Source organism: Triticum dicoccoides, chromosome 4A (assembly GCF_002162155.2).
Source record: "Triticum dicoccoides isolate Atlit2015 ecotype Zavitan chromosome 4A, WEW_v2.0, whole genome shotgun sequence".
In the NCBI taxonomy this organism is placed as follows: Eukaryota; Viridiplantae; Streptophyta; class Magnoliopsida; order Poales; family Poaceae; genus Triticum; species Triticum dicoccoides.
Genome location: NC_041386.1, coordinates 307,817,254 through 307,830,631, shown reverse-complemented (window position 1 = coordinate 307,830,631; position 13,378 = coordinate 307,817,254).

The window sequence follows — 13,378 nt, the reverse complement described above, 5'->3', positions numbered from 1 at the left end:
TGAAAAGCTTTCCTACGATTATCTTCAAAGGAAGCAAGAACTTGAAAACTTGAGAGCGGGCCATGAAGATCTTGAAAAAGAGAATGAGTCACTCCGCGCTCAACAGATCAGTTCCGCTCAGGAAGGATTTAAACCACCATGTCTAAAATGCCTTGAGCGTGATAACGCTACTTCTATTGTTGGGTGTTCTACTGCTACTACCATTGCAATATCTTCAACTGCTGATGTGGTAACTAACCCCTCTACTGAGGATACCACTACTATTGGTGATGAGAATGCTAGGTTGAAGACATTGCTTGAGACAGGAATGTACAAAAGTCTCAAAGGTCATCAGACACTATGTGATGTCCTCAAGAAACGGATTCTGAACTAAAACCCTAGGAAAGAGGGTGTTGGGTTTGAGAGGAAAATGAATGTTGATGGTTCTTACTGGAAGCCTGAACTGTACCCCAAAACCACATGGGTTGCTGCAAAGGGACCTTCGGTGGATCCATCTACCTTATCTGGCTGCACTCTTGCTAACCCAATTATCATTGATGAATCCATTGATGCAAACTATAAACTATTTAAGAATCAGAAAGGTGAAGTGTTTGCGAGGTATATTGGTACTAACTACAGGAATGGACCACCTTTGAAGAAGATCTGGGTGCCCAAGAGTTGTCTTGAAAATCTTCAGGTGAATGTCATCATGACCCTACCAGGGAAGAAGACAAACCCCATACCAAAGGCTTCATATGGTCCAAAGGCTTCATACAGACAAAGGACTCACCAAAGTCACCCTAACACTAATGTTTTGCAGGGAAACCATACTCAGGCCTATGAATATGAGCGTGTTTCATCAAACCACCATGTTCATAAGACCAAGAACTATTCTACCTATTCTTATGAGTATTATTCACCTCCTGCAAGACTATTTGCTAGGGCTCCAAAGCCAAAGTTCTCAGATGTTGCACTTAGACTCATTGCTTCGAACCCACCCTTGAAAATGTGGGTGGTTAAGAAAACTTAACTCTGTTTTGCAAGGAAGGGTCTCCAGCCGAAAATCAAAGGCGTCAGATGCTATAGCTGGGGACCTAATACATCTTGTGGGGCGTAAGATAAAAATCCCAAATGGTCTTACTATGTATTTTGTTCCTGAATCACTTGCCAATCATCCTATTAGTACTAACCTGGATCTGAGCTTTCATAATCCACTTGCTCGTCAAATGTTTATGCTTCACAATACCCTTAACTGCATTGTAGAGTATGACACCAAAGGCTTCAGAATGGATTATTGACAGTGGATGCACTAACCACATGACTGGTGATCGAAGTCTTCTCATGGTCTCAACCTTACGTCCATCTGACAAGAGTCACATCACATTTGTTGACACTGGTAAAAGCAAGGTATTGGGTCTAGGTAGAGTTCCAATGTCAAAGGATCAGCACATGGACAAACTGATGCTTGTTGAATCCCTTGGTTTGAACTTAATGTATGTCTCAATGCTTTGTGACTTGAACATGATTGTGATATTTCGAAAATATCATTGCCTTGTTCTAATGGAATCTGACAAGTCTCTAGTCTTTGAAGGCTACCGAAAAGATGATTTGTACATGGTAGATTTCTCAGCATGACCACAGTTGGCCGTATGTCTTCTAGCAAAAGCTTCAGAGTGCTGGCTCTTGCATCGGAGGCTAGGGCATGCTGGCATAAGGAACTTGTACACTCTCGCGAAGAAGAAGCATGTCGTAGGCATCAAGGGCATCAAGTACAAAAAGGATCATCTGTGTGGTGCCTACGAAGCTGGGAAGATGACTACGGTCAAGCATCCCTCGAAGACAATCATGACGACATCACGTCCTTTCGAGCTGCTTTACATGGACCTATTCGGCCCTACTCATTACTCCACTCTTACTACCATTGCTTGTCTCTATGGTTTCATTATTGTTGATGATTACTCTAGATATACCTGGGTGCATATAATTCTCTACAAGGCTGAAGTGCAGGATGTCTTAATACAATTTGCCAATCGTGCCATGACGAACTATGGCATCAAGATCAAGCAAATCAGAAGTGATAACAGCACAGAGTTTAAGAACACCGGCCTCGACACCTATCTTAATACATTGGGCATCACTCATGAGTTCTCTGCTCCATACACAGCTCAGCAGAATGGCATTGTGGAGAGCAAGAACAGGACACTCATTGAGATGGCTCGGACGATGCTTGATGAGTACAAGACTCCAAGGAAGTTCTGGACTGAAGCTATTGATACTGTATGCCATGTCATCAACCATGTTTATCTTCACAAGATGCTAAAGAAGACATCATATGAGCTACTGACTGGTAAGAAGCCAAACATAAGCTACTTCAGAGTATTTGGTGCTATGTCCTGGATCAAAGATCTGCATCACACTTCAAAATTTGCACCTAAAGCACATGAAGGTTTTATGCTTGGTTCCGGAAAGGGTTCACACTCCTACAGAGTCTTCAACCTCTTTCACTATAAAGTGGTTGAAAATCTGGATGTGCGGTTTGATGAAACTAACGGCTCGCAAAGAGAGCACGTGCCAAATGTGCTAGATGAAGTCTCACCAAGTGAATCCATCAAGCTTATGGTTACTGGACAAATCATACCTTCAGAGGCACATGCTGAAGAGGAACTTATCATTTATGCACCAAATCAACCTAAAGACCCTGCTCAGCCTGAAGCCAATGCTGAAGATGAAGACAATGATCAGCGAGGGCAAAATCTTCGTCCAATTCATCCCCGTGTTGCAAACGAAGTACAAATTGAGAAGATAATTGATAGCATCAATGCACCTGGTCCACCACTCGTTCAAGAGAAACTCAGCTAGCAAATTACTGTGGGCACTTTGCATTTATCTCTATATCTGATCCCAAGAAAGTTGTTGAAGCCTTCATGGAACCTGAATGGATTCAAGTTATGCAAGAAGAGATTCAACAGTTCGAGCTGAACAATGTGTGGGAATTGGTCAAGCATCCTGACCCATGGAAGCATAATATAATTGGCACCAAATGGATCTATCGCAACAAACAAGATCAACATGGTCAAGTTGTCAGAAACAAGGCTCGTCTCGTTGCTCAAGGATACACTCAAGTTGAAGGGATTGACTTTGATGAAACATTTGCTCCGGTGGCTAGGCTTGAAGCCACTCACATTCTGCTAGCCTATGCCAACCATCACAACATCCTCCTGTATCAAATGGATGTAAAGAGTGCCTTTCTCAATGGCAAGAATGAAGAAGAAGTGGATGTTGCACAACCACCTGGCTTTGAAGATCCAAAACATCCTGATATGGTTTACAAGCTCAACAAGGCACTGTATGGCCTCAAACAAGCCCCTCGTGCTTGGTATGACACACTCAAAGACTTCCTGAAGAGCAAAGGCTTCAAACCTGGTTACTTGGATCCCACTCTCTTCACGAAGACATACGATGGTGAACTGTTTGTGTGCCAGATCTATGTGGACGACATTATCTTCGGCTGCACTGACAAAAGATACAGTGATAAGTTTGGACACATGATGCAACAGCAATATCAGATGTCCATGATGGGTGAGCTGAAGCTCTTCCTTAGTCTTAAAATCCGCCAGCAAAGCAACAACATCTTCATATCTCAAGAGAAATACCTCAAAGATTACCTGAAGAAGTTTGGAATGCAAGACCGCAAGGGATACACGACGCCAATGCCAACCAAAAGTCATCTTGGCCCCGACGACAATGGTAAGGAGTTCGATCAAAAGGTATACCACTCCATGATTGGTTCTTTATACTATTTATGTGCATCTAGGCCAGATATCATGATTAGCGTTTGCATGTGTGCCCGATTCCAAGTGGCACCAAAGGAGTCGCATCACTTAGCTCTGAAGCGAATTCTTTGATATTTGGCTTACACCCCAACACTAGGATTATGGTACCCAAAGGGCCCAGAGTTTGATCTAGTTGGATTCTCAGATGCTGATTATGCTGGTGACAAGGTTGATCACAAGTCTACATCAGGCACATGTCACTTTCTTGGACGATCTCTTGTCTGTTGGTCTTCAAAGAAGCAGAACTATGTGCCTCTCTCCACTGCTGAATCTGAATACATTGCTGCTGGATCTTGCTGCACTCAGCTTCTATGGATGAAGCAAACTCAAGGACTATGGCATCCATCTGAAGCAAGTACCACTCTACTGTGAAAATGAACGCGCCATCAAGATCGCCAACAACCCAGTTCAGCACTCGAAGACAAAGCACATTGAATTTCATCATCACTTTCTCAGAGATCATGTCATGAAGGAAGATATTGATATCATTCACGTCAGCACTGAAGAGCAATTGGCAGATATCTTCACAAAGCCCTTGGATGAGAAAAGGTTTTGCAAGTTGCGGTGTGAGCTAAATATCTTAGAATCCTCGAATGTCCTGTGATTGGACACACATCCGAACGCTTATGCATGTGATGGCTTAGATGTGCAACACACGCAGTAAAGTATATCTTCAATCAGTGAAAACAATAACGCGGAATTTGACTTCAGAGCGCCGTGATAATTGTGCATCGTGTCTGGGTCTAATAGTTCTTATACGGTGGGTAACGCCACCACCAAAGTCTTGCTTGAAGTGTTTTTAATTGGTGTCACATTTGCATAGTCTTTGTATTTGGTTTGTCTTCAACACTGATTTGATGTCATATTTATCTTCACAATGTTGATTTGGTCTCATACCGATATATATATACATATATTGGTGTTCTGTCCTTTACATCATTCACTTATAGCTATGACTTCATGTTTGAATCTTTTGATCTAAGTGAATGTGATTGGACCCTAACCCCCTCTATGCTTCTACCTCAGATTCTATCTATCCAAATCATATGCATTCTATTGAAACTGTCGATTGTCTTCTCTGAGTCCTTCTCAGCAGAAGACACAGAGACAAAAATTGAATCTGTTTTAATGCTATATCCTTATTGCCTGAAACCCGAAGAAGTCGGAACGACCACCAGACAATCCAGCCATGCGTGGGAAAATGGAACACCTTCCAATGTGTTGCATGAATGCCACGTGTCCTTCAGATGTGAACCGCCAGGGGCACCTGTGTAATAACGACGTGCTGTCCCTGTCCTTATAAATACACACCTCATCACGGTCATTATCTCTTCTTCCACCTTCTCTCCTTGCACCAAAACCCTAGCGCCTCCGCTAGCTCACGATGACGCCGCTTAGCTGCCATGACATCTTCGACGCCGTCCTCACGCCCGCCATGGACCTCGTCCTACCCACCACCGCCGTAGGTGTCTTCCGCCACCAACTTAGGGCGCGGGAGATTGAACTGCTCGGCCTCCCTCTCAACTTCGTTTAGAAGTTCTTCCTGTGGTAATTAAGTCCGACTTTTACCGCCATTTTGATTCATGAGATCCATCCACTTCAACCAGAAGTGGTTTCTAAGCTTGCAAATCTGGATCTACCTTGTTCTGCATCTCATATCATGCCAAGTATATTCACTTATGCTTCAGTACTAGTTAGATTCCTCAATTGTACTTATTCTTGGATTAGTACAAATCTGGAACCAACTCTCATCAAATAAGTGAATGTCTTCGCACTATGAGGTCAATGTCTTCAAACTAATTTATCTTCAAAATCTTCTAAGAATGCATATGGCCTCTTCCCCTTCCCTCGCACCTCTAATGCTGTCACAGGTACATGTCCATGGGAGAATCCCTTGGTTCTCATAGTCTGCATTCGTTTGCAGAATTCTTACAACGACACATCAATTCTCCTGAAGCCAGTTCCTGTTTGACCAGCAGACGGAAGCCATTCACAGTCTTGAAGCCTTTAAGCTTGAATACTAAGGCCACTGAGAAATCAACCAGAAAGGGCAGCGGGCAACGCCGTGGATATAGCCAAGGACCTACCACCAGATCTCTTTGAAATGTACAAGTTGGATCCTGAAGAAACCTATGGCGAGCGCAAGACCTGAATCCAATGGATCCGAAGATACTAGGCCGAAGAATGGTTCAAGTACAAATTTGTGACTGCTGAATATGCTGAAAAGAATGCTATCAAGCGTCAACGGAGAGATATTTTGTACCGAAATCTGCAACCCAAGTCCAAGCCTGAAGCTATTGCTCAAGGCTTCTATCCTTGCATGGTCCGAGGACCACAGCCTGAAAATGCCGACCATCTAGTTTGCTATGGTGTCGCGATGACAATCTCTTCAAGCGCAACTTTCAGTTTGCCAAAGAAGCTGCCAAGAAGAACAAGAAGCAGTTTGGCCTCGACTTCAACCCTGGTCCATCTGCTCCAAGGGCTGATGGCTCACGTGATGCCAATCCCAATGAAATTGGCTCCTTCTACAACCTCAAAGGCCTCATCACTCATATTGCTGTACAGGGGGCTACGGTGGATCACTCAGCTGACGACGCAGATTCTGAAGATGCACCAGCTCCACCAAAGTAGAAGCAGAATAAATCAAAGGCTTCAAAGCCCTCTACTCCACCGAAAGTTTCGCGTGCGAAGCCATTGGCCACTGCACCTCCTGAACCCAGTGTGCAATATGAAGATCTTTCTCGTGTCTCCAAGAAGAAGGAGAAGCCCAAGAAGAAGCCCATGAAGATTTCTGGGCATGAATTGACACCAGCTGCAGTTCTGAGGAACGAAGATGAAACCATTGATATATCAAGCGACGAAGGCTTTGGTGATGATGCTCTTGAGCTTCTAATCAAGAGGAAGCAAGAGGCGGAGATCCTCAACGATCTGCCCCTCTTTGATGTGGATATTCTGAACCACTTCATCAACGAATGGTTTGACGACCCGAGCCTCAGCATTGATGATCTTTAGCTGCCAGTTGACATCAGCGTCACCTTCCACAGAGCCATTGCAAATGAGTTGGCCTTGGCTCAGAAGATCGTCGAGCTGAAGAACAAAATTGATTTTGAGAAGGCACGGTTCAAGAAGCACATGGCAAAGCTCAGCGTAGCTGATGTCCAAAGCTTTAAGAAGATGTTGCGTGAGCTCAAGGAGTAGTTTCACAAGAAGCGCTAGGAAGCTAAAGGCTCAAGAGAGCGGATGAAATACTTCGCAGAGAAATGTGTTCAAGCCCACAATGAGGCAGAGAAGCGCAAAGCTCTGGGGTGTCCTGGTATTGACCCTAGAATGCTTGCCAAACAGAAGAAGAAGAAGTCTGTTGTGGCACGCACTGAAGAACCAAGGCAGGAAGCACCTAGCATTGTCTTCCCTGCCGGCATGACATGCTCGAAGCCTAAGGCCCCCTCAGTAGCTTCAGAGCTAAAGAAACCAGGGCAGCTGAAACTGATGCCAGGAAGCGCAAGCACAAGTATGCCTCTGATGGTGCTCCATAAAAAAAGAAGCCGAAGAGAAAGTCTTCGCGGAAAGAGCATGCTGCTGCCACGGAGCCACTTGTTGTTGAGCCCATCTCAGTTGCGCGTCCTGCCTCCTCCTACCAAGATCGTCAACTTGTAGTCCACGAGCCTACTACCACAGAGGCTCCTGAAGACGAAGAAGTACTAGATGTTGACCCCATCACAGCTGAAGACATTGATCATGAAGACAATGTAGAAGATGATGAAGTCCTTCTTCAGATCGAAAACCAACTGGTATCATCGCTTGTTCTCACGAACAACAAACTCATCAGCATTGGTCGTACCATGACGCTAATTGCTCAGGATGCTTCGTGGGCTGATCGCCCTCAATAGGAGACCCCAAGCAATGAAGACACACTCAATACTCCACCACCTCAAGTCACCACTCCGGTGCTTGACGATGACTACATGGTCCATACCACTCCATCACCACAGGCGTCACCCGCATTCTGCAGGCTTCGCAAAAGCCCTAGGCCTCCGGTAACCATGTCAAGCATTCCAGAAGGAGAAGTGTAACAAAGCTCAGTCGCACTTGGAAGTGTTTCCTGAAGCCAGTCCTACTGTGAATGTCTCTGAGTCTAAAGCCAAAGCTACTGAAGACATTCTAGCTGCATCAGCTGAAGACAATCAAGAACCAAGACAAGAAGAAGAAAGACATGCCACACCCCCTTTCACTCAAGAAGTCGTTCTCGAGGAGAATGTGTTAGTGCCCGACCCTCCTATTACTAAAGAGGAGGTTGAAAACATTAAGGCATCCACAACCAACACTACTGAAGCCAATGATGTTGTCATGGCTGAAAATATTGTGGAACCTGAAGCTAATGTTGCACCTGAAGCTAGTGTGCAACCTGAAGCCACAATCAATGCTGAAGCTGCAGTTCCACCCCCCAAGGCCTCACACTGTTGAGCAGGCATTTGATCATGGCCAACTTGTCACTATCAAACGGCATGTTCTGGTTCCTCCCACTGCTCCCTGACCATAATATGAATACCATCTGGAGCAGAGGCCTCAGGTCCAGAAGCCAAAGCCCAGACTGCCAAGGTTTCCTGGTGCTGCAACATCGCCAGACTCGTTTCGTGTTAACAGCTTCAGAGCACATAACACATTCTTCAACACTGCCAAGAACCTTACTCCAATCCAAAGATCTCATCTGATCGCTTCTGGAGCTTTCAGCAACGCAGTTATTACTCATGTATCTTATACAATCAAGGGAGGATCTTTCCTCACATGCGTCTGAATTGTGAAGCCATTGCTGGACTGCCTTGTTGGCAAGAAGCTCTAGACTGTTTTAGAGATGTTGGCCTCCTGCAGTTTGTCACTAATAAAGAGCATTGGAATGAAGAGCTTCTGCTGCAGTTCTATGCTACTCTTCACATTCGTGCCTACAACAGGGATCCGAAGACTTGGGTCCTTGAGTGGATGAAGGCGATGTGCATCATGAAGCCAAAGCTCAAGATATCATTGAGCTTACTTCCTTGCCCACTCTAGGTGAATACTATGAACCTGGTTGTCAGCTACACAGGAATGCATTGGAGACCATCTTTCAGAAGCCCGAGCCAAACATGAGTTAGATGCTCAGCATGATGAAGCCACTGCCACAAGATGCTGAATATCCTAAGGATTTCTTTGTCGAAGACCTTGAGTATCTGCCCCAAACCATTTATCACATTGTAAGGAAAACTCTATGGCCCGTCGAAGGACATTCTCCTGCAGCCAAATTTGAAGGAACGATGAAGACATTGGTGTTCTGTATTTTGAATGGCATCAGTTTCAATGCTCAAGACTTCTTCATCAGGCAACTTGCTACATCTGGAATTGATCTATTTGGCCTGAAGTTTTATGCTCCATGGGTGATGCGCTTAATCAAGCTTCACTCTTCTTTCAACTATCAGCCCTCTACGCGCAACCATCTTATCTTCTTGCCTGAGGTTGATATGTCTGTCGAATCCATCTACCCTGAGCCTGCCAAGGAGCCAATTTATCTTCATAATGTTGATCGCCAAAGATTCTCGCAACTAATTGAGGGAGTTCTTGCTGCAACTTGTATCTATCCTCTGGCTGGCAATACACGTGCACCTCGTGCAACTACTGAAGCCACTGAAAGCACCATTGCTCAAAGGCCTCAGAAGCAATGTCGTGTGCTCAATGACGGAGAGCTTCTTGTGGCCTTGCATCAGAAACAAGATAGGCACCATGACTGGCTAAAGCGTCAGATACAGAGCATCTTGGTGGACATCAATCACATCAGAAACCTGGCCACCAAGAACTCATTTGTTGCCCATGAATCCTGTAGGAGGTCCTGGAAGAGTCTCACACTTCTCTGCTCAGAAGACGATCTTCGCGAAGATGGCTTCACTGAGGGTTTCAAATTTGACTCCACTCCTCCTCGCAACGCAAGCTGGCGTCGAACTCCACCCATTGAAGATTCTGAGTATTCATCTTCGGCTGCAACTATGGTTGTGAGAGTCGTTGAAGAAGACGATGACACTTCACCAGCCATGGCTTCACTGCGTCTCGACACTGCACCAGGCCTCTCTGCACCACCGAACTCCAACGTCAACCCTGCACCTTTCATCTACTCCTGATGGGAACGAGTAGATGCTTTATGTCTTCAAACCTTTATGGTCCTTACTGACAAAAGGGGGAGAAGCATATGAGTTGATAGTCTTCAAGAGGATCCATATGGGTGGTTGCTATTTTTTTTGCTAAGTGGTTACAACTCTCGTTTTTTGTACATTTGGTTCTTTGGGCTGTAACACTTAAACTTGATGGTCGTCTGCCACTTTGTGATGCGATGATAAATTCCATATGAAGTCATTCCGCGGACGTCCATTTTTCATTATGCATGTCATTATCTTCATTATATCTTTATATGCATAATGAATTGTCTTCATCAGTTGAAGAGGATCTCCATAATTAAAAGCTGCCATGTGCATTTGCATTCAAGAGCAAACTACTTATATGCACATCTTCAGGGGGAGCCTTTTGCTACTTATGAAGACAATACCTTTACCCTTACAATTTCACATACTTTTATCCCCGTTGAAAACTTCAACCAGTTTGTCATCAATCACCAAAAAGGGGGAGATTGTAAGTGCATCTAGTGCCACCCCTAGTTGGTTTTGGAGTATTGACGACGAACTTGGTTGAGGGACTAATGTGTTTGTGAGAATTGCAGGATAACACAGGTAGTAGCCCCTCATTGATTCGGTTTACCTACCAGAGATGACCCCTAAAAATGTGTGAAGACATTGAAGACAATTGTGGTCTGTGAAGAGGTTCACATTGAAGACTATGACATGAGAAGACATCGCATGAAGACTATGGATTGCAAAGACATAGTTGTTTTGTAGTCTCCTTTTCTTCTTTGTTGAGACATAGGAACCATTGTACTATTAAGTGGGGTCCAAGTGAACATAGTTAGAGTGACTGAAGTGATGCTCAACCAAATCCTATGTCTTCGAATGAAGACAATGAGAGCAAATCTTATCCAGAGCTGGATAAGTTAGCTTTACTTGTAGCCCAAGTCAAGCTACCACGTGTCTTTGAAATCTGACCATTGGACACATGTCAGTTCCTTAGTGACCCAGGGTCATTTCGGACAAATCGGGATGGGTTGCCTCCTGGATATAAATAGCCCACCCCCTACACCATAAATTGGTGGCTGCTTAGAGTTAGTGCATGACTTTTGTCGTTTGAGAGCAACCCACATCCGAAGCCTTTGAGAGAGAAATCCTTGCGAGGACAAAGCCCTAAACACCCAGAACGAAAGAGTGTTAGGCATCACTGAAGTCTTTCTATCTGCGTGATCTGAAGACTTGTTACACTTGAGGACTGTGAATCCTCCAGCCGGTTAGGCATCACGTTCTGAGCATCTAAGAGTCATTGTAGATCGCCGGTGAACGAAGTTTCTGAAGGTTTGGAAGTCTACCTTGAAGACTTACCAGAGTGATTGGGCGAGGACTGTGTGTCCTTAGCTCAAGGGGAATAAGGTGAAGACGCGGTCTTCTGAGTTGAATCTCAGCCTCCCTAACCAGACGTACAATTGTCACAGCGACTGTAACTGGTCCAACAAATCCCTGTCGTCACCAAGCAATTGGTTCTATCCTTTACCTCTGTTTACTTACAGTTTGTCTTTGTGAAGTCATTGCATGCTTGCATGATCTGATTGACTTCATTGTGTAAAGACTGTTGTTGTTTGTCTTCATACTATCTTCCATCCTGATCCATACTAGCTAGCTGCTGATAGTCTTCGTGCTTTCACTTCATTGCTTACTTGACTATGGTTTGTCGAGTGTAGGCTACCTTCCGCTGCATATCAATAGGTTCAGTTCCACTGTTTGTCTTCAAAGCCCCCGTGTTTTGAAGACTTTCATAAAAATCGCCTATTCACCCCCCTCTAGTCGATAGCTAGCACTTTCAAATGTTGAGTCCATGGATTATACACACTCTCACCCTTCCACCATTGCTAGCCTCTCTAGTACCTCACAACTTTCATTGGTACCATAAACCCACCATATACCTTCCCCAAAACAACCACCATACCTACCTATTATGGCATTTCCATAGCCATTCTGAGATATATTGCCATGCAACTTTCCATCGTTTCGTTTTACAATGACACGTTCCATCATTGTCATATTGCTTTGCATGATCATGTAGTTGACATCGTATTTTTGGCAAAGCCACCATTCATAATTCTTTCATACATATTTCTCTTGAGTCATTGCACATCCCGGTACACCGCTAGAGGTATTCATATAGAGTTATATTTTGTTCTAACTATCGAGTTGTAATTCTTAAGTTGTAAGTAAATAAAAGTGTGATGACCTTCATTATTAGAGCATTGTCCCATGTTACTATCCTTTTTCCACAATTGTGCTTCAAAGTAGCAACATGATCTTCATGATAGAGAGTCTCCTATGTTGTCACTTTGATATACTAGTGGGAATTTTTCATTATAGAACTTGGCTTGTATATTCCAACGACCGGCTTCCTCAAATTGCCCTAGGTCTTCATGAGAAAGCAAGTTGGATGCACACCCACTTAGTTTTCTTTTGAGCTTTCATAAACTTATAGCTCTAGTGCATCCGTTGCATGGCAATCCCTACTCACTCACATTGATACCTATTGATGGACATCTCCATAGCCCATTCATACACCTAGTTGATGTGAGACTATCTCCTTCTTTTTTTCTTCTCCACAACCACCATATTATATTCCACCTATAATGCTATGTCCATAGCTCATGCTCATGTATTGCGTGAAAGTTGAAAAGGTTTGAGAACAACCAAAGTATGAAACAATTTCTTGCCTTGTAATGGGGGTTGTGAATGATTTGAATATTTTGTGTGATGAAGATGGAGCATAGCCAAACTATGAAGATGGATCATAGCCAAACTATGAAGATGGATCATAGCCAAACTATGAAGATGGATCATAGCCAAACTATATGATTTTGTAGGGATAAGCTTTCTTTAGCCATGTTATTTTGAGAAGACATAATTGCCTTGTTAGTATGCCTGAAGTATTATTGTTTTTATGTCAATATTAAACTTTTGTTTTGAATCTTATGGATCTGAACATTCATGCCACAATAAAGGAAATTTACATGGATAAATACGTTGGGTAGCATTCCACATAAAAAATTCCGTTTTTAACATTTACCTACTCGAGGACGAGCAGGAATTAAGCTTGGGCATGCTTTATATGTCTCCAACGTATCTATAATTTTTGATTGTTCCATGCTATTATGTTATCTGTTGTGGATGTTTTATATGCATAAATATGCTATTATGTTTTATATACGTCTCCAACCTAGAGCCCAGTGCCAGTTTTTGTTTTTTTCTTGTTTTTGAGTTTTGCATAAAAGGAATACCAAACGGAGTCCAAACGTAATAAAACCTTCGCGATGCTTTTTCTTGGACCAGAAGACACCCAGGAGATTGGAGTGCAAGTCAGAAGAGCCATGAGGCGGTCATAAGGGTGGAGGGCGCGCCCCTGCCTTGTGC